General features: G+C 31.6%; 1 pseudogene; it reads right to left on the bottom strand.

The window, feature by feature from the left end:
• LOC139782259 (uncharacterized) overlaps positions 1-8,596 on the bottom strand; it is a 79,535-nt pseudogene extending 70,939 nt beyond the window's left edge.
• Positions 8,597-24,596: the final 16,000 nt, after the last annotated feature.

Raw genomic sequence — 24,596 nt, forward strand, 5'->3', positions numbered from 1 at the left:
AACATTTTTTGGTTATTGAATAGAATCTTGTACGTAATAAATAATAAACTCTTCACAAAAATTAGAGGAGCACTTAATTTTTCTTAAAAAATAGGCAAAATTCAAGCAGCTGTAACTTTGTCAAAAATAAAGAAAATTTAAGTTTAAGAAAATAATTTTAAAGCTTAAAATCTCTACCTTCAAAAGGTTATACTATTATTCTTTAGTGTCTGTGAGTTTGGTAATTTTTAACTACGAGCTGGACAAAATTGAAAATTTTCTTCTCACTTTGTGGGCCTGTCACGTGCCCAAAAAAATCTGCGAATGATATCTTAGTGTGAAAGCTTAAAGTTTTCCCTATAAAATCGTTTTTCAAAAATGTTTTTACAATTTTTTGTTACTGACAAGTAACACTACCCAAGAGTACCTCGCCGATTTTGACGTAGAACTACGTCTTTCCCGGAGGGGGGGGGGTAACTTCAAGTGCACAACTGCAACGTTTTTTTGAAACTGTGCACACATGTAGAACTTCGAAAAATATTTATGTCGTGTTTTTTTATTTGTGCTTATAAGCGTTTTAAGAGTAGAAACTATACTCGAAATATTGACATTCTCAACCTTATATATAACAACCCTTTAGGTCATGTACGTTATCTTGAATGGTTTTTGCACCAGAATACTATCTCTAGAAGTTTTCAGGGTCGTTGATTAAGAATTTTTTTATTGGTCACGTGATGCCATTGGAATCATGATACGTACTTCGTGAACAAAGTTTAAATTTCCGTTCTTTGCCGAACCCAGAAATTACCAACGTGGAGGTGACGAGCAAAACTATTCTTTTTTTTTTATTTTACAATTTTTATTTTACAATTTTTATTTTACAATTTTTTAATTTTTTTAGAATTTTTTTTTAAGGTAATCGCATGTATAATAACACATGTCTTAACTCTAGCTCACCACACTTATTTTCGAGTCCTTAATTCGCTCCTTCCAGTTCGTGAGACCGCTCGACTTTGTCGCGTTGTCATTTTCATTCTAATTAATATTTTTAAACTTGTACTGTAGAAATTGAAAATATAGACTTTGAATAAGATGTTTATGATAATATCATGTCAAGAAAATGATTTGAATTTAAACTGAACTTATTATTAAAAAACTAGAAAATTATGTTATTATATGACAACTAGAAAACCGAAAATCGTTCAGCGATCCACTGGGCCGGAGTGTGGCGAGCTAGAATTAAGACGTGTGTTATTATACATGCGATTACCTTGAAAAAAAATTCTAAAGAAAATTTAAAAAATTGTAAAATAAAAAATTGTAAAATAAAAATTGTAAAATAAAAAAAAGAATAGTTTCGCTCGTCACCTCCACGTTGGTTATTCCTGGGTTCGGCAAAGAACGGGAATTTAAACTTTGTTCACGAAGTACGTATCATGATTCTAATGGCATCACGTGACCAATAGAAGAATTCCTAATCAACGACCCTGAAAACTCCTAGAGATAGTATTCTGGTGCAAAAACCATTCAAAATAACGTAGGGGAGACCGGGGCTAGTTGGTACATGGAGCAGGTAGGTACACGGCAATTATTGCAAAAGTGACAAAAGATAATATTGCATAAATATATAGTATTTCCGCAATATAACATTGCGATAATATTTCAATGAGTTATTTTAGGCTGAGTAGCGTATTTTCACAAACAGAAAATATTTTTGGTTTTGTATAGCCAAAAGTAAAATAAATCAGTGATGTATTAAACGTTATATTTATAAATCTGGTCATCATATCATAATTCTAACTGTGTCTTTAAAATCTTTACTTTAAACGTAATAACTTCCAGTTATGTTAATGTCTTAAAACATTTTTTTTGTTTAAACAATAATCAAAATATCTAAATATGGCAGGTCGGGGCTGATTGTGACGGGGCAGGTTGTTACTGCTGTTCTACTTATAATTTCGACCAACTCTGTCGATGTAACACATAATTTCGGCATAACAGCGGCAGATATTTTAATCTTATGTAAGATTTCACCGTTAATCTCTTATTACGTATCAGAACCAGTCAATACAGAACATGAGTTAAATTACATTTATATTATAATTTTGCACTCAACAATGTAAGTGTAATATAACACATATTGTTACATGTTGTTATTTCTCTTTATTAAATATATTATACTTTAAAAACTGGATCTTTCACAACTTAATCCAGTACTGTAACAACTTACCCCATATATGGGGCTGGTTGTTACAAATGTCATCGCCTTATAATTGTTATTGGTGCAACAAAATGAATTATAATATTTAGTTTAAAAATTAATTTTTGTGTTATATAAGCATGCGACTATTGAAAAATTCTTTTGCGGCTTGTATTCCATTTATTAGTTACGTGTAAAAAAATCTTTAAAAAAGTGTACCAACTAGCCCCGGTCTCCCCTACATGGCCTAAAGGATTGTTATACATAAGGTTGAGAAGTCAATATTTCGAGTATAGTTTCTACTCTTAAAACGTTTTATGAGCACAAATAAAAAAACACGACACAAATATTTTTTGTAGTTCTACATGTGTGCACACCCTTGGGAAAATATACTTTAAATAAAATTAAAGTTCTTAAAAGTAATCTTAAAAATTTAAGAGTTTACTTAAGAAATTTTTAGGTAAATTAAAGTGTGTAAAAGGTTAATCTAAAGTAATTTAAGAAATTTTAAAGTATTTCAAAACTGACTGTAAAATAATCTTAGAAAACCAAAGGTTTTAAAAACTGACTTTAAAATAGTATTCTGGTACTCTAAAGGAGTGGAAAAGTAGCTTTAAAGTAATTTTAATAAATCTTAGGTAATTATAAGAAAACATTAAACTTTAAAGTTTTTTTTATGAATCTCGATCTTAACTTAAAAGTTACATGAAAGCAAACTTTTAAGAAGATTTATTTCATGTGGTTAAATCTTCAAGGTTTAAAGTTATAAAGTTAAAGTTATAAGTATTTTAAAGTTATAAGGTTTACAGTTATAGAGGATAACTTTTAAGTTATTTTCTTTATTATTATTTCTATATTGCATCTGGAATTTTTAAAGTGCTTTAATACTTACCTTAAAATTTACTTATCCCTGAAATAATTATTAAACTGAATTTGTTTCTTAAGATAATTTTTGAAAAATTATATATTTGCGCTGGTTATGACATATGTAGACTATATATAACACTTACATTAAATTAAGAAGTAGTCTACCACGTAAGGCAGTTGGCTCACGATCCAGAGGTCCCGAGTTCGAATCCCACCAAGGTAAGTGTTTTTTCAAATACGAGAAAATATTTATAATCATAGACTGCATCTTAAGAAACAAATTTAGTTAAAAAATAGTAATAAAATTTCGAAATAAATAATTTTTTTTGTCGGGTAAATATTCGTTTTTTCTCTAGCATTTATACGAAGAAGAGGCTACGAAGTAAGTTGCCTTATAGTTATAAGATTACCTTAAACAATAGTTTTAAAGTGTCCAAATTTACCTTAAATTTTTCTTTAAAGTAAGTTTTAAGATTTTTTTTAAAGATTTCTAAGGTAAATTTTCCCAAGGGCAGTTTAAAAAAAAAACGGCGACTGACACTTTGGTAGTGTTACTTGTGAGTTATCGCGGATTGAATAAGAAATTTTGACTTTGATTGCTCATATAATTCCGTTAAAAATCATCGTACCGCAATTCAAAAAACAGATTCTTAAAGCTAAAACTTTGCTCTATCGAATGATATAATTGTCAAATTTCTTTAAACACAATGGTAATAAATAAAATCGCCAGTAAATAAATAAAAATAAAATCAGAAATTAAGCGACCCGACTGGCCAGTTCACATTTATTCTAACTCACAACGTTTCAACCATAATCTGGTCCTTCTCAAGTGAGATATAATTTAATACGCAACATTAGACATCATGCGTCGCCAGACGTTGTATCCTAACCACATCGTGCGAACGCCAAGATGTTTGGTGCGTCAAAGGAATAAAAATGTAAAATTGTAAAAATTGTAAAAATTGTAAAAATTGTAAAAATGTAAAGAAATTAAAGTGAACATTTTCTCCACTATATCCGTACCGTGCCATAGTCAAAGTCACAATGATGTTCATTGTAAAATTGTAAAATCATTGTGACTTTGACTATAGCACGGTACGGATATAGTGGAGAAAATGTTTACTTTAATTTCTTTACATTTTTACAATTTTTACAATTTTTACAATTTTACATTTTCATTCCTTTGACGCACCAAACATCTTGGCGTTCGCACGATGTGGTTAGGATACAACGTCTGGCGACGCATGATATCTAATGTTGCGTATTAAATTATAATATCTCACTTGAGAAGGACCAGATTATGGTTGAAACGTTGTGAGTTAGAATAAATGTGAACTGGCCAGTCGGGTCGCTTAATTTCTGATTTTAAATTTTTTTAAATAACATGTCGACATGATGCAAATGGATGAAAGTAATGTAAAAATTAGCGATTTTTCTCTTTTTTATTTTAACCTAGAAAACAATTGTGTAGAACAACAACATAAATTCATTTTTTTACATTTTTTTGTACTTTTAAGTACCCTGTATTTAAAAAAAAATTTGCCGAAAAGCTATGAAATTTTTTTCATGGTGGCCACTATGGTTTTATAGAGTAAGACGTACAAAAAATTATTAAATTACTTAAGGGAAATGGTAAGATTTAAACGGCCGTAAATTGTGTAAAATTCAAATGTCGTTTGTGGACAAACAAATAAACATACATAATTTTCTTTTGAAGCATGTTATTAGTGCTTTCTTAAGGAACTAAACGAGACGTTAAAGTCCCAAGAATATAAATTTGATGATTGAAGGCAACCGCGCGATTTGCGCACTGCTCTGTTCTTGCCACGATTCCTGGTGAACGAACTGGAATTTTTCAATTTTTTTAGTGCCATTTTGTTGGTGAGATCCCCCTCTATAGACTGAACCTAAAGTCTGAAAAAGTACATCAAGATTACAACAATGGCAGCCAAAAAAGAAAAAAATTTGAAAAAGTTATTTGTTGTTGAAACAGTTACAAAAAATTAATCTTTGTGCGCAAAAATAGGTTTTATGAAAAAATTCGTTATTCTTCATTTAAAAAAAAAATCAAGTCGATATCTGCAGACGTTCGTGAGTTATTGTGGCAAAACTAGCGAAAAATGCCATTTCGAGAAAAACGGTTAAAGTTTAGAATACTAGTTTTAGCTAGAAAATTGATACGTACGAAGCTCAAAAGTTATCCGCGCTATAAAAAGACGTCTCGAGGTCAGCTTCCATTGCAGCAGTAATCACAGAACATCAGATTTTTTTCGGCTTTGGCCTCTTTCAGACATGAGGGAAAAGTGTAGCACAAGGCGAACCTGCACGCGGACACTTTGCCGGCCAGCATTTACATTTTTAATTTTCCTGAACTCAATTTTTGCGAATTTCTCAAAAAACCAAACTGGGAAATATTCTTAAAGGATTATTACACTATCAGAATATGTAAAAAACAAAAAATCGAACTTTTCGAAATTTCAAACCTTACCATCCCCCTTAAGGAGGGTATGCAAAATTGAGGTTTTGCTGTTAGGGGAACGAATAAATCTTACGTATTCTTATGTATTTTGAGAAAGAAGTCGAAGCTATAAAAATTACGTCTGTAACGGGGAAAACGTAGAAAACGGAGGAAAATGGGAAAAAACGTGAAATTGTTTAAACCTCTAGACATAATTTTCGTTTTCTTACAATTTTGAGTCACAGAATCTTGAGCCAGCTATTTGGGAGGTCTCAAAATACGTAAGAAAATTTCGTCTAGAGGTTTAACCCTAGAACTCTACACTGTGTTTAGCACCTTTATTTATTGGGTGTAGCCATACGTCTACTAAACGACAGATGAGGCTGCGCAGCATAAGGAATCGTAGAGAGAAAACAAAAGTTTATTTACCTTATCACTTCGATTCACTAACTTTCACTATATTATAGAAACAGTATTTTTAAAACAAACAAATGTGCGCTATACCCAGTGTGGTACTCCAGGGTTAAGCGATTTCACGTTTTTTTTTTCTATTTTCTACGTTTTCCCCGCAGACGTAATTTTTATAAGCATTTTCGGATTTTACAACTCAAAATACGTATAAAGAATACGTAAGATTTATTTGTTCCCCTAACAGTTTCCAAAACCTCAATTTTACATACCCCATAAGCAATTTTACAATTTTTTGTACGTCTTGCCCCATAAAACCATAGTGGCCACCATGAAAAAAATTTCCTAGCGATTCGGTAATTTTTTTTAAATGTAGGGTACAAAAAAACAAAGAATTCGTATTGTTCTACACAATTGTTTTCTAGGTCAAAATAAAAAAGGGAAAAATTGCTAATTTTTACATTATCTCCATCCATTTGTATCATGTCTACATGTTATTTAAAGAAATTTGGCAATTATACCATTCGATAGAGCAAAGTTTCAGCTTTAAGAATCTGTTTTTGGAATTGCGGTACGATGATTTTTAACGGAGTTATGAGCAATCAAAGTCAAAATGCTCATTTCTTATTCAATCTGCAATAACTCAGCAACAAAAAATCATAGAAACATAAAAAAAAAGAATTTGTAGGGAAAACTTCAAGTTTTCACGTTAAGAAGTCGAAAATTTTTGCAGATTTTTTTTGTACACGTGACAGGCCCATAAAGTAAGAAGAAAATTTTCCATTTTGTCCAGCTTGTAGTTTTCTATATGTAAAAATTACCAAACTCACAGAAACTAAAAAATAATAGTCACTTTTCGAAGGTGGAGATTTTAAGCTTTAAAATCCGTTTTTTAAACTTAAATTTATTTTTAACGAAGTTACAACTGCTTGAATTTTGCCTATTTTTTTAAGAAAAATTAAGTGTTCCTCTAATTTTTGTGAGGAATTTATTTTGTAATTTTTATGTATTTTTATGTATTTCACCTTTAAATTATGTGCTGATCCACCGTCATTCAATCTTAAACGCAATTTTATGCCAAAATTGGAAATGTAATATTAACATATCAAATTTCTTTGCATACAGGAATATTAAATTTATAATCTAATATTATTGATACGAAGTGCATCTTATAAATCTACGAGAAATTTAAATTTGCGAAAGATATAACCCTAAAATGATATAACCAATGTTCGAACCTCCATACTATTCAATGTCTTTATCATAATTATTTATTTTTATCGTACCTATATATTAACTTCTTTTTCATCACATTTTAGCCAATAAATCGGAGAAAAGGGAGGGAAAAGATTCTCTTTTCTTTTCTCTCCTTCTCTCTTCCTTTGACAATATTAAAAACTAATATATATTTCCCGCTTATTTTTTTAAAGGAGGTATTTTTTTTACAGAAAATATATTATGATAAATAAGATATACGCTAAGAAGAGTATACATAAGATAAGACCATAAAATCTCAAACTCTTCACTCTTATCCCAGCAATAATCTATTCGAAATTATTCTATAATAACATTTGATTTTACACTGATTTAAATACTGCCTACATTACTCTCTCTTAAAACGTTAATTTAAAATTATTTCATAAAAAATTTAATAGCCATGTATTATCTGTACAAGGATTAAAATCGGTAACACTAATAAAAAATATTGTAATATTTGCGAAATTATAATTTTTTCGAAAATCATATAGCGCAATTTTCTTTTTCAAAAGAAAAAGAGAAAGAGAGAATTCAGTTGGTGATTATATTTAAAATTAATATACGGGCATAAAATTTAATCTTCAGAATAAATAATTTTTTAATATTTTTTATGCATACTATTCTAAGATATTATCTAAAAATGTAGATACAATATTTTTTATTGGTGCCGTAAAACGATATATTGAATCGTACTCTAGGAGACTAAATAAAAATAAAGTTCTTTTATATAAAATTATATAAAATATTTATAAGAAATATGCGGTGCTCGTACTTACATCATTGTCATCAAGAAGGGAATAAAGGTCGATCTTGTCGAACCTAATTGATCCTTGAAACGGATAGATCAGGGTCCCCGATGGTATAAATACATTCGACCATACCGAAATTCTTACGTCTAACGTACTCGAATCATTCTTGAAGAGATTTTTGCAGGATGACTGATCGTTGGTGAGGACCAAGGAAAATTCTTTGGGTATTAATACGCAAGTTTCCATAACAGAGACCCGCGTGGAAAGTAATTTAAAGATTTACCACACTATAGCGATATATATATATATTTTTTTTTATATATACTTCCACTTTGCGAATAATTATTTCAAGTACATCCGTAATACCAAGATAGAACGTTTCAGCGGGATAAAATCAAAACACATTTATCACGGTACAGTAGAACACTAGATTTTTAGATAGCGTATCACGTGTCAAACAAAAGGTTCATCGTTGATAAATTTCAACATAGGTCGGATAAAGCCATACATTCTTTAAAAACGACCTATTTAATTTCTAAGTCTTGCCGCGACGATAACTAGTTAATTACACGTTAATTTACGTATTTATCGCGTATCGTGTTGAAGCGCGAGATAGCACATATATGTATGCGAGAATTGCGAACAAACGGAGAGACAGAATTGTTCGTTGTGCAAGGTGCAAGGTCCTCAGCCGACTGGATGGGATTAACCGACTGATCTTGACCTTGCGACGGGTTACCAGCATTTGCTACCGAATGGTTAGCCCTTCCCCTCCTGAAACTACCTTCCCACTCGCCACACCGAGCTCTCGCCGCGGTCTGTTTCATCGGCGTAGTCGAGAAATAGCCTTAGGGATATTCGACCGGCCACGACTGGATTTCTCCGTTCTTGATCAGCATTTGCTGTCATGTGATCGAGTCACTGTTAACAACGTCCTCGATTGAATGAGATATGAGAAATCTACACTGGTCCCGTAAGAGTAAATGTGAGAAATAGACGCGTGAAAAAAACCAGCGATTTCTTCATAACGTTTTTTAATTCTTCATTTAAGTAACTGATTTACATTCGTAAACATATGTAATATTCACATGTAATCGCGAAAAGAAACGTGATTTACCCAGGCAAAGTGGACTCTACGCCAGTGCGATATTTACCCCACTACGTGCACTCGGCGTGAGGGCAACTTGAGTGTGGAGCGAGTGCCGGTCTGTTCAGACCGGCACAAGGAAGCCGGCTGGTAATCCTCCTCGTCTTCTTCGTCATCTTCGTCGTTGTCGTCATCGGTGTCTTCTTCTTCTTCTTCGCTCTTCCACCATCCGCGACGACGTTTCAAAGAACCCACGTGGGTGCCCGCGCACCTGTCGCTCTCTACCCCCCTCTCTCTCTCTCTCGCTCCCTCTCTCCCTCCCTCTCCCTCTCTTTCCTCCCTTTCCTCTCTTTTCCTCTATTCTTTCTCTCTCTCCTCTTCTTCTTCCTTGCTCTCCATCTTCTTAGAGTGTCTGTTCTTGCCTTCCCTACTCCTTCCAGCAAATAGCTTCCATCGTCTCTTTTTCTCTGTTTTCGTTGCGCTACCCTCAGGCCTGTCCTACCGATCTGCTGGCAACTGCTCACTCCCTACCGATCATCTCTTCTCCCTGTGAAGCAAATCTCTCCCGCCCTAGAGGCACAGAGTGGATCCTCGTGCTCTCTTTTCCGAGGTACTCTCTTTTTTCTCTCATTTATCCTTCCTTCATCTCATTTGATTCACATTGGTGTCTACATTTCATCCATACATCTCGACTAAAACCATGAACGGCTCGAATACTCGCGACTGCTGGAAAATTATCGTTTGATATTCCGCATCTGAAAATTTAAAATTGTATGAAAGTACAACAAAAAGTGTATTCATTACATGTTAAATATGGATGTCTGACAATGAGTTTTACAATTGTTGTAAGATTACTTATTTATCAGTGTTGTTTTCAACGATTCAATTTATCTTTTTTAACATTTTATTTAAATTGATTTAATTTTACTATTTTAATCTGTAATTTCGAATGCAACTGATTAAAAACGAAATATTTATTAATGTAACTGTGCAATTTTTTAACTGATAAACCTTTAAATGCCAATTTAGTTTTCTTCAACAACTTATAAAACCACTCATTAAATACCTTCTTGAGTCTTGATCGATACGATTTCAGTTGGTGTAATTTACATTTTTCGATGTTCTTGTTCGAAATTATTGCTCCTTAATTTTTCACGTTTTTTTTCAGCGAAATCGGCTGTTACGTTTTCATTTTCCGTTTTCTTTTTTAAATACCATCAATAATAAAATTTCTCTTCCCCATTACAGATTTTCCTTTGCGCATCTTCTCTTTTATCGTAGTTACACCAACTCACAAATTTCTTCGAAACCTGGTCGTAAACCAAACATAATGTGTTCAATGTATAATGTATATAGCATATTTTATTATATATCGACATGCTTTACTTATGGAATCTTTAGCTAATATAAAATTAATTTCTTTATTATCAAATTAAAATATCACGCATACATGAATCGATAATTTATATAAATACGCTCAGCAAGAGTGTATATCATTTCTTATATCTCCTAAACTAGAAAAATAAACGAATGTCTATATGCCTGACTATACGAACCTCCTTACATCTAATGATAAATTAAAAAGCGTTCCCCGCGAAAAACAGTTAAATATAAATTTAATATGGACCTTAATAAAATCTTTATTTGAATTTTATTTGATTTAAATTAATACTGAATAACTGCATTATATTATGGCTCATATTTGTTCTATATATAAAACTAATTAAGAATATAATAAAAAATGCCAATATACCCCGCGAAAAACCAGTTAAATATGTTTTAAATATGGTTCATATCAGTCATTTATATGAACGAAATTAAACTCAAATAAAAACCAAATATTAAATTTAAAAGTAATTAAATTCAAATATGTTCCCAATATGGATCAAAATTAAATTAAAATAAGATCTTACTATTAGATTGAACTTGTCCAGGCGCATATATGGATCATATTAATATTTAATAAACATCTAACAAACCTGAGTTCAAATTTTATTTATATTTGGAACAAATAAGGTTTTAATTAACACACAAATTAAATTTGTATTTAATTGAAAGTGTTCCCATTGACCCATTATATATCCATATTTAATCAAAAATTGTAATGCATAAGATTTCAATAAACCTGAGTTATGTTAGTCTTGCGTTGTAGTCTACTAGGTTAAAGGTTCATTATTGAATCTATTTTTGTCATTATCAATCACAAATCTATTTATTATGTTTTACTGTCTACACGTACATATATTATAATTTTAGTTTTAGTTATGTAGGTCATTGCCCATACAGCACATTTGTCCAAAAGCCAGACATAAGACGTCTAAAAGACGTCTTTTAGATGATTTTAAATATATCAATATATTTCGTAATTTGGCAATATAAGAGCCAGGCACAGTTGTTCTTGTGCAATCTATTTTATTACAATTAATTATATAAAAACTTGCATATACGTTTCGACCCTCTCTTCGGTTCATCTTCAGCGCATTACAATAATAAATATAACACCCTTACATCAAACGTGAGTTTTACAATCTATTCCATTTCTAATTGATAACGTCGTCATTTAAATTGGAGGTGAATGCAGGCTCCGAAGTGCACACCCAAGCATCTTTGATAACCGTATTAACGATTTAACGTTTATTTTATTTATTGAACATGTATCATATATACATTACTAAAAAAAAATAGGGAACACTTTTAATATGCAAAAAATTTGGGCTATTTTCAAACCACTGAAACTCGGCGAAAAATCATCGTAGACAGAAAATTAAAAACGCATTTTAAAGCTTGAAACTTCTTCTTTCAAATGCTTTTTGCCGATTTTAATTACCTTTTTTTTTTAAAAAAACGGCACTATGATAAAGCTTGATCCATCAAAATAAAAATTTTTAATGCAAATTTGCTGCGCTACATCTAGCGTGCAAAAAATTGTGGAGATTTCCTATTACTTTTATCTTGTAGTGGGATCTTTTCCCTTTAATTGAAGAGGTTGTGGAGCGTTGTGCGATTTTTTTGGCCGAGTTATCGAGATTTGAATAAAAAGTGGTCACTTTGACTTTGATCGCTTGTAACTCGTGAAAAAATCAATGCACAGTATTCTGCAAAAAAGCATTGGAAAGCTGAAATTTAACTCTTTCGAACGCTGTTAGTGTTTTTTTCTTCACCTTACGCTTTCTATCAGCAAATTGAGTTTGAAAAACATGTAAAAAAAATCACATATTTTTTGTTTTTTCTTTAAGTCAGTATATTGTCGTGAAGGAAGGTTCAATCAAAATTGCTACAACAAAGTTTTGTAGTCCGATTATACCTCAATAACAAACAATAACGTTTATCAGCTAAAACAATTTTGTTCCGTGTGTCCATCGCACTTGAAATTGCTGAAAACTAAGAAAATCAATCTACTCTACCGCAGTTAATGAAGAAACAATCTCTCAAAAAATTAAACACGCATTTTGAAGCTTGAACCCGCGAAAAACGATTGTATTAAAACCGTATTAAAAGCTTATATGAATTTAATAAGAGTCTTATTAGAATCGAATATGCAAATCAATTATAATTTAAATATAAGTCATATTTAAATCAAATTAAAATACCCTAATCTTATTTAATCTATATATGGATTAAACTGGACCTTGCTTTGTTAAAATATGAAAAATCAGCCGCACAGACCTAAGGAAATGCAGAGTTAATATGGTTTTAATTTGCCAAATGTGGATTAAATATGGTAATAAATTCAAAATTAATTTGATTATATTTAAACCAATTTAAATTTAAATTAAAACCAAATTATATAAAATTCTAATAAGATCCAAATAAGATCCAAATAAGATCCTAATAAGATCCTAATAAGATCCTAATAAGATCCAAATAATATTTATATATGACTGTAACTCAATCTTATTTGGTCTTAATGGTTGTAATTATAGGGGGTTATAATCCAATAAAAAAATCCAGTACAATCTAAAAATAAAACTTTTATTTAAGAAAGATATACAATATGCGTAAAATATATATATGTTGATGAACACAACACATAGTAGAATATTTGAAATAAATTCAAAAATTAAACTTAATGATCATTTAAAATATGATTACTTTGTAAACGTAGATAAATGGCACACGACATATCTGCAATCTTTTCCCGTCCATTTTAGTATGTTGATTTGACATATATCTCCTCTAATAAGTAAATTAAATTCAATTAAAGTAATAAAAAATAATGCTTCCATACAATCTATGGACAAATAAGTAGGGGAGACCGGGGCTAAAACGTCAACGGGGTTGAAGCGTCAAATCAAATATCTCGGAACCTGTATATTGTGTGAACTCGCTATTAACATTGTAAACGCTGCTTATGGTACCCATGTGACCGACGGAGTTTCGGCAGGTTACCTGCCGTATTATGATTTTTACGAGGGCAAACGTGTTTTCGGAAGGTGAAAGTTACATTTTCTGCGCGTGGAAATTTTGTAATATCTGCAATAATATTTGCTCTCCAAATCTCGAAGTACGTGATTATAAAGAGTAATGCATGCTGAACACGAATCCAGTGTAGTTTTTTCATTATCGTTGATGTCTAATATTTCGTGGGCGATCAAACCTGAAACTTGTGTTTGGGGCTAATCGGTCAGTAAGTAGTCCGGATGCATTTCCAAGGCATTTCCGGGCATTTCCAGGCTCACTGTATATGGAATATGGATGAGACAGGAATTACAACCGTTCAGACACCGAATAGAGTCATCGGACGTCGAGGAGTGAAACAAGTCGGGCGAGTGACTTCTGCGGAAAGAGGAACCCTCGTAACTATTTTTTAATAAATGTTTCGCATAAAAATTTTAAATAAATTTTTATATTTTTCTCTTAAAAAACAATTATTAAAACGTATCCTATCATTTTTCAGGATTAGATGTACGTATATGTATTGAAAATGCAGTGTGACGTTTAAACCCCGGCATTTTTGAGATTTCAATTTTTCCATCGTTGTCGTTTTTGCTCTATACCGGTTAAACAAAGCGACGTAGACAAAAATTTCCTATATAAATTTTGTAGCTAAAGGTTCACTCTTTACAGTGGTATACCACATTTAACTAAAATTATTTATTTTGTTGTTAAAAATCGGCACCGAAAAAAAACTGACCTTTTAGCCCCGGTCTCCCCTATATAAAAAATTTTCAAAATAAAAATGGAAGGTCTGTCCACAAGGGAACTAAATGCCAAATATTAAACTAGGAACCTTATTAGGTCCCTTAAAAGCAAAAAGTTATAAATGGGACGAGTGAGAAACAGCCTTCTTTGTCAATCTACTGCCTCTGGTTCTGTTGTTGCAATAGCGCTTGCTCCCTCTTACGTATTTCACATAGACGGATGGACAAAGTTGACCGCAACTCAGACTGTACCTTCTTTGGTCTCATATGCTTTTCTTTTTGCAAAACCAAGGTTTTATCTGCATGAAAAAGATGGGAAAAAGATCAATAACAAGAGCATTCAAAAATTTTTCCTATTACTGTATGCCAACACTACTTACTAATAATGGCATCTACTCCTTCAATGGGAAGGGCATTTAAGACCATTGACGGATCCTGTGTGTAAGCTTGTCGCCCTTTGCCTCTGGGAGGCAGCCCTGAGACAGAGCAGCGCATTAACGTGTCTTTGGTGAAGACACCTTCCAACATAGCTCGAAGAGCCTTTGTTGCACAGTTCGACTCCTCTGCTTTAGTATAAGCCTTCTTGGTACAGTATATTTGATCTTCTTCAGAAATACAGACACCCTGCAAAGATTAACATTATTTAGTTTTCCTTCTTAAAATATTTTTGTAAAATGCCAACATAACATTAGTAACTTTCTCAAAATTCAGTAACTGTGACATTTGAAAAAAGTTTCCATTCTCTTACACTAGACTATAGAAACACTCCTGAATTCCTTACAAAATTTTTATCAAAGATCTAGGAGTGGCAGTATGGGTCAGTAAATTTTATATTCAAAAGTTGCTCAGCTCTTATATTTTGGGACAATCGAATTGATTTTACTTACTCTTTCTGGATTAGTGATGGTATAAATTTGGATCTGACCATTTCCTACATTTTGTTTATGATTATCATTAATGGGTGGATTTGCATTACACGTATTAATAGGCATATCCTCATGAAATGCATTAATGGGCTGCTGATCCACAATAGATGGGTCTGGAAGATTGTTGGGTCCGTTATTGACATTGTCAAGATTCTCAGGTTCATTAGATTTGACTTCTTGGCCATTGCTTCGGGAAGGGTTAGATGAATCATGAGAACCATTACCGAATGAATTCTCTGTATCTGTAGCAAAAAAAATGAGCAATTGACTTCTCCATTGACCAATTGATTTCTACAACTTATAGAAAAATCAAATGCATAAAATCAGTTGATTTTACCTAAGTAGTCATGTGATGAACTACTTAATAATTGGGCAAGTGAACTACTGGCCTTGCTAGAAGTGGTTTCAGTAGCATCCTTATTAGCCAGTTTCCGTAACATTTTAATATCGAGCTTGGCAGATAGTTGTCTTATCAACTACACAAAAAAAATATAATTTTACAGTATATAGAATATTTCAGAGATTACAAGAAAAGTTTAAAAAAAATTATACTGCTAACCTTTTTTCTCTCAATTTCTTCATCATCAGAATTATCAGTTGAACTACCACAACTGTATCTACTTTCTGATGAGTTGGAATCCATTTCCTGACAGAATAAAAAATTTTAAAACAGCAGCGAATAAAAAGTTTTAACACTTTGATGAATCGTAACTAACAGCGCGACTTACCTCCACTTCCTTATTATTATCTACAGATTCCTCATGAAGCTGAACAGATAACGTATTGGCCCTCTTAATTGGTATAGTTTTCTTACCCTAAGAAGATAATAAAGGGCATATCAAAAATTTCAAGAGTTGCTCATTGCATCAATCTCTGATACAGCTCATTATACTCACAAAAACATCATCATCCTTCTCCAGGAGTCGTTTATTGACCAGTTTCTCCATTTTCTCTTTTAATTCAATCCTCTCTTTGTCTTTGGTTATCTGCAAAACCATATGAGAACAAATTACTTACTTTTAATTGATGGGTTCTCTCACCGTTTATTTGTGAGTTAATCTCTGTTGATAGCTTACTTAACAGCCGCATTGGTTGGATGTTAGTTTTTTATTTAGTAAAAACATGACAAAGTTAAAATAACTAAGATCGATTGCTTTTCAGTTCAGGAGCTCGATTACATATCTTGAAACGAGGTAAAAAATACAAAAATGAAAAAATTCACTAAAGTATCAACGATTTCATTTGTCGAAATCTAGCAAATTTGTTCATTTTTGTAATTTTTACATTAGTTTAAGATTCACAATCGACCCCCAGATCATTCGATCCATATTTTACAACTAAGATTTTTCATATGTATCTCGATCATTCCAATGCGACGAAGCTAAGCTACAGGGAGGCCAAAAGTCGGCCGTGGTGTTGCTTTAACAGAGTAAAGATGCTCTTAGAGTCGACACAAATTTTCGATCTGAACTGAAAAAATTCCAGTCTTAATTTTTTTGACTTTCTCATGTTTTTATTTTAAAAAAGCAATATTTAATCAGTATACAAATACAGCTGAAGTCATTATTAGAGTGATTCCATTAGCTCTAATTGTAAGATAAATGGGTATAGTTACTCTAGTAAACTGTTAGAATATTAATCTCTAACTGCAAAATTTCCTATACATTTACAGTACTAACAAAAAAGAAGAAAAAACATTTCAAATATATAAAACAGGATCACTGACTAATAGTAGTAAAATTATAATAGCAACAACTTGCCTTCTTTGAACGAGCCTTTTTTTCTGCTTGGCTAGGTTTCAATATCTGTTTCTGATTGCTTTTTATATTGGTCATAGTTGATTTGGCTTTAGCAGCAGCTTTCCTTACTTTCTTAGGCTCGGCATGGAATGAGCAACGACCATCATTAGCTTGTCGCGACTCTTTCTTTCTTAACTTATTAAGCCTTATGGCTTCCTTTACACACTGTTCATGATCGTCTGTCGAAAAGCATAAAAACTTATAATTAAAATAACCATGAAATGAACGAAAAGTGTACCAATTAGCGACTTACGAAGTAATTTTGTAACTGCTATTTCTGCTTTTGCTGGAATCTTTTCATTTTAGGAACTATACATGAAAGTACTACTACTCATTATTCACACCAGACACAGAAGACAATACATTTCAGTGTCTAGTATAATAAATAGTGGTAATTTAGAATGTAGAGTAATAATTTGTAAAAAAGTGGTTCCATAAAAATAACCGTTACAAAGTTGACCACCGCACCGGCATAAATCTATTTTATACTGAATAATTAACTTACCACTGATTAGGCACACTTGTCCAAGAAAATCCTTCTTATTGTAAAAAAAAGTTACGCTATCACCCACTTTTACTGTCTTCTCGTCGTAGATAACATCACTTTGATGTACGGTGGAGAATGACATTTCATCCTCTTCCTCCAGCACAAACCATTTATCGGTATCACTCATATTGTAATCACTACAGTTCAATTTCTTTTAAGCGGTCGCTATGCACGAACTAAAACTAGAGCTCTAAAAAGGGAGGTATAATCGCGTCCGAGATTTTGTATCCAACATAACCTTTTCGTAAACGTCAATAATACGCTTTTCGGTCTGGTTTTCAGCTGCTTCCTAAATGACTGGCTACGTTGCAATTAATTATACAAATGTTTTAGATTAATCGCGAGACCGAAAAGCGTATTGACGTCCTACGCAATAAGGTTTATTGAAAGGTTTTGTTTTCAACTTTTCACATATGTTTGGATACAAAATGTTGGACGCAATTATACTCACATTTTAAGAGCCTTACTAAAACGATTAATTGCAGCAAACCTCTACAGATGATACCGATTTTCTCAATTCTAAACCAGTCGGCACACTTGATATGAAACGGTCAAATCATGAGTCAAACTTTCTCGAATTACCTAAGTCAACCAATGTTATGCTAATGAGTGCACTTAAGCCCCGTCTACAATCAGTCGGAAGACGTAGTCGGATGTCGCGCGCATGCGCACAACCGTGATTTTTACGTGTCGGCTGTTGTCGAAAGTCGGGCGTCGTTGTCGCTCGGAAGATGGTCAAGTCCCATCTTTTTGAATGCACTTCCGCACGCATTTGCGGATTCGCCGTGCAACAAGCGCAGCGTGACCGCACAGTTTCAACAAATTATCTCAACTATCCTTTAAAATATTTGTCCATCAGATTTATTATCGCTATCTAAATGTTGGCAACAAACAATAAGGATCAATTGTCTGTACTTGTACAATAACGGTCATGTCACAGAGTGATATTGAAACTCGATCTCTTTACAAGCTCTGTCATATAATTATATTTTGTAAAGGTAAGTTGATGAAAGATTAATATACTCCCCGGGAAAAAATGATTAGATATAATCATATATAATTATATCTGGTATATATATAATTATATATAATTATATATGTTTTTATATGGGGTCATATCTAATTATACATGGCCACATGTGCAATCAGTGGTCCCATATACAACCAGATATAGCACCATATCTAATCGTATATAAATGTATGTGAAGCCAGATAAAATGATATATGAGTAGTGCACCCTACATATAACTAGATATAGCATTATATACAACTATATATACAGTCATATATAGCCAGATATATTAATGTGACTAATTTGGCGCTATATACAACCAGATATAGCACCATATCTAATCGTATATAAATGTATGTGAAGCCAGATATAATGATATATGAGTAGTGCACCCTACATATAACTAGATATAGCATTATATACAACTATATATGAAATCATATATAGCCAGATATATTAATGTGACTAATCTTGTCCTATGTACAACCAGATATAGCACTATATCTGTATAGATATAGATTCGCAAGTCATCATATATGCTGCAGATATTTAATCCTAAATTTAAAAATTTATTTGAATCGTTTTTATATATATTATAGATATTAAATTCAAAAATTCGTTACATAATATTATATAATTCAGTATTATAAAATAATATTGCAGGTCATGTGTGCGTATGGAACTTGCCCGGGAAAAAAAAATTATATATAATTATATATAAATATATATGATTATATATAATGCAATTATATATGAATTTTGTCTCTATATGATTATATATAATTATATATAATCATATATAATCATATATGACCATATATAGTCAATATATATTGGAAAAGAACTGTTAACTTCGATAATAAAGCATTGATAAATTAAGATGTATATTTTTTCAAAGGCTATAGAATCAAAAGTAAAATAATTTATTCCATATATTACAACTTGGCACTGCTTGACATGAGACAGTGCCGTGTCTCTTGATACCGTTTTTATACCACTGTCCGTCAAATTTTAAATACGAGAAACGAATCCTATCGAATATATATATTATATAAAAAGTTTCACATACATTTTGACATGATTATATATAAGTTCATATAATTTATATATAGAGTATATATATAAGAATTAAGCATTTATCCATGTAGATTATATATGATTATATATAACCATATATAAACTTAAGTTCGGATTATCCGATAGATGGCATCCGATAGGATTTATTTCTCGTATTTAAAATTTGACAAACAATGGTATAAGAATGATATCAAGAGACACGGCAGTATCTCACGCCAAGCAGCGCCAAGTTATATGTAAATCATTTCACTTTTGATTCTAGCTTTTGAAAAAATATACACTAAATTTATCAATGCTTTATTCCTTAATCGAAGTTAACAGAATTCTTTTTTAATATATATAAAATATTTATTATGTTAGATATAATCACATATGATTATATATAAAATCGACATTAGATATAATTAGATATAAAAAATGGCCCGATATAATTGTATATAATTGTATATAATTACATATAACCACATACAATTATATATAACCATATATGGTTATATAATTATATGTGGTTATATATAATTATATACAATTATATACAATTATATCGGGCCATTTTTTATATCTAATTATATCTAATGTCGATTTTATATAATCATATGTAATTATATCTAATCATTTTTTCTCGGGTCCGTAATGATAGAATAGGTTATGAGTGCGTGTTTACCCTTAAATTTCATATTTACCGATATATAATAAATGAAATAGGAGGAATAAACATTTATATATAGACATATCTTAGTTAAATAATATATCTACTTAAATAAAATATATATCCTCTTTGTGTATGCCATTTTATACCTTATTAATTCTTTTTGGGTGATTCTTTTTAGGTTCTGTATGCAGCTAAATCAAACTTGTATCAAACTAAATTTTAATGTGTTAGTGATCGTATTTTGGAATTACTGTGTGTTGGAGACTCGCGTCGCTTCGATCATTTCATTATTGCTGCCTTAATTTACATGGATTGTGTATATTTAACAGAGTCGGGTAAACTAAAATTATTTAATTTTTAAACTAAGTTAAGTTAAAGTTAATGGCTCATAAAATTTATTTAGTACGTTAAAAGTTACATGAATAAAAAACCAACTCAGTTAAAAATTACATTAACATTAAATTAATTTGAGTTATATTTAAAGTTGATAAGTTGAAAAGCATTATATTAAATTAAAAAGCTATAATTTTTTAAAGTTGAGGGATTATTACAAACAAATTATTATATAAATTATCAAATAAATTTAGTATTTTATTTGTAAATTAAGTTTACATAACAAAGAAATATTATTTTTATGTGGGAATTGTATATATATATATATATATATATATATATATAATTTCCATTTTTTATAATCCTTTTCTTTTATATAGATAAATTTTTACCTTAAAGAACAGTTTATGTGTTTTAAAAATAGCTATAAGTTAAAGTTAAAAATTAACTCATTTAAAATTAATTAAGTTAAGTATAAAGTTTTTAAATAACTTTTTAACTGTATTATTTAATTTTTAACTTTTTTTAACTAGTTACTTATACTCAACCCCGGTATTTAAGTAATTTTTTTTTGCAGCGTTCACACAAATGGCATCACCACCATTATCTCATTTGACAAGTCAATCACTAGACACTTCATCTGAAACTTCTCTATCAAGAAATTCTTCTGTAACATTCTCGATAACTTCTGATCATTCCTTATCAACATCAGAATCAGCTTCTTCATCATCGCGTTCTCCAGATGCTAGCCCGCCCTTCAAAAAGCAGCGGACATGGAAAGTTATACCAAACAAATTATTGCAGCATCCAAGTTTCTTAAATGAACCGCAGGTATTTATTTTCTTTATATTAGTATTGTGTATGAGTGTGTTTTTGTATCATCATCATCATCATCATTATCATTATTATTGTTATTATACCATTGTAGATTTGTGTCAACTCTATCCCCAATGAAATATCATCTCAGCTGGAGTCTAACTTTGAAAAGGAAGAAGAAGAAAGGCAAGAGTTTGTAACGAACCTCCAAGAAGTGGAAAGTTGTGTTGTACCAAATGAATTATTGGAAGAAGCAGTGCATGATTTTGACAATAGCAATGATGATAATAGTCACCTGTCCTCTATTGTTTCATTAGTAGTAAGTAGTGAGAATGGCAGTAATTCAAGTACTTCCAGTGATGTTGATACGTGGAATGATTCAAGCAGTGATACTTTAAGTGAAAATAATTCTGATGATGACATATTACAACCTGATGAGTCTACATTTTTATATGACGGCAGCAATAGTACTGTACATGAGGCTGTACTTGACATTATTCAGGATAATTTTAATAATAATGAAACCAAGAAAAGCTTACAAGACCATTTACAAACATTTCTTAAACACATACCAAAGCCAAACCATATGCCGAAATCAGTGCATTTACTTCTTAAATTTGTTACAAGTCTAGCTCCATCCCTTACTGAAACAGCGTATCCTTATTGTTCAAAGTGTCATTTGTTCTTAAGAATGGAAGGAAATTGTGAAGTTTGTGAGTGTGCTGAGCGTAAATATTTTTATGGGTTTAATGTGGAGAAACAAATTAAATTTCTCTTTGAACACCGTAATTTGGGACGTGTAATAGATGAATATAAAAGTATGATACAAACTTGTCCTTCAAGAAATATTAGAGACATTTGTAATAGTAGTGAGTATAAACGGGTTCATATTAATGATCAGTGTACTGTGACACTAATGTTTAACACTGACGGTGTTCAAATAAGTAAGTCTAAAGCTAGTTTATGGCCAGTTCAATGTATTATCTGTGAGGTTCCTCCACATTTAAGGACTAGTTATATGGTAGTTTGCGCAGCATGGTGTGATGTTGAGAAGCCCCCAATGAGTACTCTGTTAAGACCTTTTGTTGATACATTAAAACGTTTAGAACTCGGTTGTGTGGAGTGGTATGACAAAGTCAACAGACAACATGTAAAATGCAAAATTATTGCGCCCGCAGCATGTGCAGATGGTCCCGCACGAGCAGATATTCAAAATATCACTGCTTCGAATTCTAAGTATGCGTGCAACTATTGCGAACAAAGATCTGTAACGGTTCCTCTAACTTTGCAAGAGCAACAAGCCAGACTAGCAGGTAACAAGAAAATTAGGAGAAGGCGTGCATTTGTATTTCGTGAGGACAGTGCTAAACTCCGTGAGAATAATAGAATGAAATCTCAAGCAAGAAAAGCCTGTGAAGGATTACCGGTCAAAGGGGTAAAAGGGCCATCTACAGTTGCAAGAATTCCTCGTTTGGACATGTCTACTTTTCTAGTGGCTGAGTATATGCACACTGTCGGTCTCTGGGCAGTGAAAAAATTTTTGAACTTGTGGTTGTATGAGCCAGGGCCATGGAACATTAGTGCAAATGAGTATGCAATTGATAAGTTACTAGAGGACATAAAACCACCTGACACTGTTGGGAGATTGCCAATGGGAGTATCTGACATTTCTCACTGGAAAGCAAGTATTTTTCGCATGTGGCTTTTGTGCTACTCTCTCCCAATTGTCTCTGAATTTCTGCCGAATATATATGTGCAACACTGGTGTCTTTTTGTGCAAGCAATATATTTACTTCTAAAGGAGAAAATTTCTGAGAGCGAAATTGATATGGCTGAAATTATGATCAAGATGTTCGTCAGAGACATTGGCATTTTATATCGTTTAAAGGACTACACAATAAGCGTTCATCAGTTGTTACATCTGCCTTTATGTGTTAGAAGATGGGGCCCGTTGTGGGCCACATCAGCCTTCATCTTTGAAAATTACAACGGTATTTTGAAGAGACTTATCCATGGCACAAAAAACAGAAGTAAAGAATTAATCATGAAATTAAGAGTTGCGTGTGGAATCCAAATTTTGAAAAACAAAGTGAGGGGACTCAACAGTGACACATTGCACCATGATGACTTTGAACTTCTAAATGAGCATACTGCTTTTATTTTTTCACGTAAAGAGCGTTCTCTGTTGATGAGTAATGGCATTGTTAAAAGTGTTGCCGTCTTTGCTCGTGCCAAAAAGAAAAGAGATTGTTACACTTCACTGATATATTCTAGGGAAAAGAAGCGCAACAACTACACAATACGATTTGAAAGTGCAAATAATGTCTGTGGTTATGGAGAAATTAGATTTTTTGTCTCCTGCGAAAAAGAAACAGATGTGAAGTATTCGTATGCTGTCATTCAATTGTTCCAGGTAGAGCACTCTAAAATATTTTACCATGAAGAAAGCCGTATAAAACTGACTCACATTACACCTGTAATAAGTTCAGCTGAATTAATTATTGTTGACATGAAAATCATCAACCTGTTAAAGGTTGTGAGAGTAGGTAATTTTGTATGCCTTCTTCCAAATAAATTTGAAACAAACCTGTAGATTTAGCGCATTCTTTTATTGTATCTTTAGTATTTGTAACATTGAAAATATCTTTATTCAATGTAGTAGTTGGGAACTTTGAGTGCTATCTTAGAAAACAATTTAATTATACCATTTATTTTGCTGCACTCTGTTATTTCTTATTTTTATTTCTTTTTATAATATGTGATAGTAATTATCTACTGCGGCTTTGTATAACTTTGATCTTATAATATGTATATATAGCGGACTGAAATACACTGCTGGATCATTCCCAGATTTTTTGTATTATTCTGTCCAACTTTGAATTGCTCAATATGCTCCAATTATTTCAAATTTATATTTTGTTAACACAGACGTAGATTGTGACAGAATCCACAGCTTGTTATAGACTCAAATTATTTTGTATACCGTATAATTATCTTTTTTTAAAAATTTTCAACAAAAAATTAATGACAACATATACTACTGTATTGTAATAAAAGTCTATAAAATATGAAATTTAATCTATACTTAATTTTCCAATTATTAACTTTTCATAATTTTTCTAAAATCAAATTAATATTCAACATTAGTCTAACTTTTTAATTTGAATCAAATATTTACATGTTAAGTTCGACAAATAAGGAAACAAATTTTACCGCAAATATTATTTAAACAAAAATACGTTTTAATAAGAATCAAATTAGAACCAAATTTGGGTTAAAGCCGCAATT

This window comes from Temnothorax nylanderi, unplaced genomic scaffold, assembly GCF_030848795.1.
Source record: "Temnothorax nylanderi isolate EJ_2023f unplaced genomic scaffold, tnyl_v1.0 TNYL_tig0399_pilon, whole genome shotgun sequence".
Classification (NCBI taxonomy): Eukaryota; Metazoa; Arthropoda; class Insecta; order Hymenoptera; family Formicidae; genus Temnothorax; species Temnothorax nylanderi.